This window comes from Rhyacophila brunnea, unplaced genomic scaffold (assembly GCF_057557595.1).
Source record: "Rhyacophila brunnea isolate RB1 unplaced genomic scaffold, BYU_Rbru_1.0 scaffold_13, whole genome shotgun sequence".
Taxonomy (NCBI): Eukaryota; Metazoa; Arthropoda; class Insecta; order Trichoptera; family Rhyacophilidae; genus Rhyacophila; species Rhyacophila brunnea.
Window position 1 is genome coordinate 13,392,233 of NW_028232785.1, and position 5,541 is coordinate 13,397,773.

The window sequence follows — 5,541 nt, forward strand, 5'->3', positions numbered from 1 at the left end:
TATTGGATTGGCTCTGCATTTTATTTAGGTTCTACAAGGATACGATGGCTGTGCCAAAATGTCTGATCATATTATTAGGTATAGGTGGGGTTCAAAAAATTATATGAGATTTATACCCAAAACCTACGTTCTTTCATTGCGCAGGTCACCGTTAGCCATTTTTTTTTTTCTACTCTTACATATTTCCTATATGATATAATTATATCAATTTTTTTTTTAAATTTGCTTCAATAAACAATATTTCTATATTATATAATAATTAACAAATAAGTTTTTGAGCCGAAGGTGGTGCTCTTGCACCACCTTGCACCACCTTGCACCAGGCTGCAGGTGCCCATGTAGCCGATATAGGTACTGGATTATTTGTTAGGTCAGGTTAGGTTTTCATTCTTGAATTATTATTAATGAATTTTGCCAAAATCAGCTACATATATAAATTGAATTATTGTTCAATTGTACAGTATACGGTCATTCCCCATAGTAAGCTCACAGCGAACTGTGCTACGGTGAAATGTTTTACGTACAATTTACATATAACCGGAGATGAGGACATAATATTATTACGCGTTTTGCGATAATAATAAAAAAAAGATACCGGACGGGAACATTGACCTCAAAACGGACGACTTGTCCGGGACCCTGGGAATCTTAGTCTGTGGTGATGTGATAAACCGCCATTAATATATGACGTATTACAATGGGAATATTGTGTACCTATTATACGACAATAGTTGGGTACGATGTCAGGATTATCACGCTTTGATTAATTTTGAAGTTATATCTATGTACCTACTTGTCTTGGGGCGAGAGTGAAATCGAGAGCTGCGCGCGTACACCGTTACGACAGTATGGAAATAGCTGCGAATCAGTCAGCTGTATACAAACGCAAGTTTGTTAGTAGAATTTTATTGTTCTGTTGTTATTCCCGTCGAATTTATTATTGTCGGCAATTTTCAATTACTTACGTAAACAAACGATTAAACGTCAGAGTGACAGTTGTTACTTTAAAAATAGGTATAAACAACGAGAAATAACAAGTATATGCCGCCCCTATGCTATACTCTTGATCTATCTAGCCCCAATAGGATGTCACATATAATAATAATTTTATACAAATTGGATTTCTCTGTTGCGTATGCTTATAATATAATATAATTATTATGGCAATACTATCATCTTTTGTCTATGGTAAAGCCCGTCAGAGCGTCCCAGTGTCAGAACAGTCAAAAGAATATCAACTGCTACCTGCACGGTTTTGATCTGCTACGATAATCCAACGTAGGTACGCTTTCGATTCGAAAGATGAACGTAAAACGCGAGCCGGGAGAATTCGAACTTGATGCAGATTGGCAGGTGCCCTTAAACCATCGAATTAACCCTGTGACCAATAATTATATAAAGCAAGAGATTGCCGACGGTTCCAGCATTGCTTTTGAGGTTAGTTTTAGGATGTTCATGCTTTGATTATTTTTTAAAACTTAAATGTCAATTGTTTCTAATGAAGCAACTGCATCGTCTGTTAACCTGATAACCGCGAATGCTGCCAAAAGTTTAATGTTAATTATATTCACTCCTTCATTCTACACACTTAACAATAATATGCCGACCCAATGCAACTCATGGTATACCTAGCCCCACTTGGCGGCACAGTTGCCTGATATAATAATAATTTTATACCCACAAATTGAATTTCTATGTTGCGTAATGATTATAATATATATTGCAATACTATCAGCATTTTTTATCTATGGATAAAGCCCGTCAAAGTGTGCCATTGTCTGAACTGTCAAAAGAATATCATCTGCCACCTGCACGTTTTTAGTCTGCTACGATAATCCAACGTACGTTTTCCATTCGACAGATAGACGTGAAACACGAGCCGGATGAATTCGAATTTGATGCAGAATGGCAGGTGCCCTAAAACCATCAAATTAACCCTGTGACCAATAATTATATAAAGCAAGAGATTGCCGACGGTTCCAGTTTTGCTTTTGAGGTTAGTTTTATAATGCTTATGTATTTTATAGCGCCTGTGCACGTTTATGGATTTACTTGCAGCAATAGTGGGTATTTTAAGTGCTGACTGTCTCTCCAATTTCATTCTTCAAGAATAAGCGAGACGCTATATTGTCATTGTTTGGTACCATTTGACAGTTATAAAAATCGGTTGTCATTAAAATGACTCGCTGAGCGGTTTAGTTTGTTTTTTGCCGGCAGGTTCGCTACTATCGTTCTACTGCGCAGACGCAGATATCGAGCAATTCCAACTGTCGCGTGAAAATTCAGAAGCTTCTGAACTTTTTGATTCATGCATGCAATCTTGCAACTGCCGATTAGTACAACATGTTTACACGTACATTTTCTTGTTATGGCCGTGATAATACGTACTGTCAGCAGTAAATCCATACACGTGTAAACGGGTTATGTAGGTATTCATTGGTTTTTGCTTATGTTTGCGGACATTGTCATTAATTTCGTACACGTATTTATTTATCTGTAAGCGTTGCAAAATTACGCGGACCTAGGTTAACTATATTAAACGTAGGTATCCAAATCGTTAAATAAATCCACCATGTACCTCATGGAATTACAAAAAATTGGCTTGTGAATTCTCTTTTTTCTATACGAAAAGCTCAAAAAGTTAATCATATTATTTTGACATTAATTGAAATATTTTATATGCTAATATTTCAGTTCTTATTATTGGAATTTTGATAATAGCTGATATATATATACTGGATTATTTTTTACTTGTTACTGTTTTAATGGTTAGGTATATGTAAATGATAATGTGTACCTATCTATCGATTGCGCGAAGACAAACATACTGCACTGATCCAATTCATCTGAATGCAGTAACCGATATTATTTGACAGATTCCAACCATTTGGTCAAAGCTGCTCTCGTGGTGCAATGACTGTGTAAGGCACTGGTTTTCTATCCGAGAGCTCTGTTTCCGATACCTACCCCGTGAGGACACCATTTGTGTTGTTTGTGATTACTCAAAATTACTAACAACTACCTTGTACGAAAAAGCAAAGACATACCTACAGTTATTAATAATGATTACAGAAACATAATATATATATTTGGATAGCATTGTTTGGGGTTTTAAGATAACAGTGTCCTATCTACAATAACATAGTTTTGAGATAAACGCAAATAAAGATTTTATTACCATGTAATTCATTAAAAAATAAAGAACACTTTTCTCAACTCTAACTTGTAAACAGATATTATATGTACAGCATCGAGCTTAAGAAACCGTGTTGCAGCTGGGAAATATTGGTTCTCCGATGAATATACTGATTATTATAAATCATATAAAAGTGAGTTATATTCCATAAAGTAAGCTAGATTTAATGAAATAATAATAAGTTTTTTGTTTTTTTCAGAACCATCAAAGAAGAGACATGGTAAATATAAAATCGGAACCCGAATTTCAGCGAGTGGACATCAAGAAAGAGTTTATTGAAGATACAATGCCCCCGTTTAATTATAAAGTTCCTCAACCAAGATGTTGCTATTCAGAATATAGCCCAGTAAAACAGGTAATACTATTATTTGAACTATATACCTATACATACAAGTTTAGGTACCTACCTACTTAACTGTTCCTATTCGTCTTAGTGCAGTCTTCGCAACTTCAGTAGATAATCAACAGCATACATGTAATGCGGATGAAAGTTTAAAAATGGTTATGCTGTCTAGATCGTGCTGTGCTAATAATTATATTATAAATGCTTTTTTTAGGATAACGCAGCAAATCTCAGGTCGTCGGTAAAAGAGAAAATTGATGGCATCCTACAAATTGACGATCAAGATATTAAAAAAGAACTCGAAGATTATAACAAAAGGTTTAAAAAAACACGTGGCACTATTAAACAAAATGTTTCGAAATCATTCCTCGAATTAGTGGCTGTCATAGAGTTGGAAAAAAAATATTTTCATGTTAATAATTTTGTGTGCGGTATATGTGATAATTTTTTTGCATCGTTAGATTTGCTCAAGTTTCACAAAGTGTTGCATAACAATATAAACCATAAAATCACTAATAAGGATGTAAAACAGAGTAAACGTAGTAAAAGCAATTTCTTTTGTCAAACGCCATTTAAAAGCGATGAATCTAATTATTCTATTGACACGAAAAAACTGACACATACCGAAGAAAAGCTATTTAAATGTTACCAATGTGATTATTCTTGTAAAAGATCTGGTTTACTGAAATTACATAGAATGACACATTCTGGGGAAAAACAATTTAAATTTGGTCAATGTAATTACTGTTGTAAAAAATCAGCTCATATGAAATTACATATAATGAACCACACTGGTATGAAGCCATTTAAATGTGATCTATGTGATTATTCTTGTAAAACATCTAGTCATTTGAAATTACATATAATGACACATACTGGTATAAATCCATTTAAATGTCATCAGTGTGATTACTCTTGTAAACAATCTGGTAACATGAAAAAACATATAATGACGCACACTGGTATTAAGCCATTTAAATGTCATCAGTGTTATTACTCTTGTTTAACATCCCATGATCTGAAAGTTCACAAAATTGCACATTCCGATGAAAAGCCATTTAAATGTGATCAATGTAATTACTCTTCTAAAAGATCTGGTACCATGAAAATACATATAATGACACACTCTGGTATGAAGCCATTTAAATGTGATCTATGTGATTATTCTTGTAAAACATCTAGTCATTTGAAATTACATATAATGACTCATACTGGTATAAAGCATTTTAAATGTCATCAGTGTGATTACTCTTGTATTACATCTCGTAATCTCAAAATACACAAAGTGATACATTCCGATGAAAAGCCATTTGAATGTGATCAATGTCATTACTCTTGTAAAAGATCTGGTACCATGAAATTACATATAATGACACACACTGGTATGAAGCCATTTAAATGTGATCTATGTTATTATTCTTGTAAAACATCTAGTCATCTGAAATTACACATAATGACACATACTGGTATAAAGCCATTCAAATGTAATCAATGTGATTACTCGTGTATAAAATCAGAAAACATGAAATCCCACAAAATGGCTCATTCTGATGAGAAGCCATTTAAATGTGATCAATGTGGTTACTCGTGTATAAAATCTAGTCGGATGAAGTCACACAAAACGACTCATTCTAGTGAAAAATAATTACGTGTTATGTTAAATGCAATTAAATCCTCTTGTATAACATCCCTTTACTGAATTTACTGAAAATAAAACGCATTCCGGTGAAAAACCTCTTAAATTTTTCAATATTATTTTTCATTCAACCTTGAAATCACACTAAATGATTTATCTTTGTGAAAGACCATTGATTTACAGTGAAAATCTAGTTATACAAATTTACATAACATGACCTGCTGGCGAAGATCTATTTAAATCGGACAATTTAATATATTTAACTATATTTTTTATTCTACGAATGGGACACAAGATTTGAGAATGGAACTTTCTATATATTGAAATAAACATAATTTGAAAATACCTCATGCATATAAACACTAG

At 33.3% G+C, this 5,541-nt stretch overlaps 1 long non-coding RNA gene across 1 annotated transcript; it reads left to right on the forward strand.

Annotated features, from left to right (window-relative positions):
- Window positions 1-648: 648 nt before the first annotated feature.
- Window positions 649-5,278, forward strand: LOC147076547 (uncharacterized). The gene is made up of 3 exons (XR_015069642.1): window positions 649-1,437; window positions 3,396-3,551; window positions 3,754-5,278. It is a non-coding gene; the product is annotated as an uncharacterized LOC147076547 (long non-coding RNA).
- The last annotated feature ends 263 nt before the right edge of the window (window positions 5,279-5,541 follow it).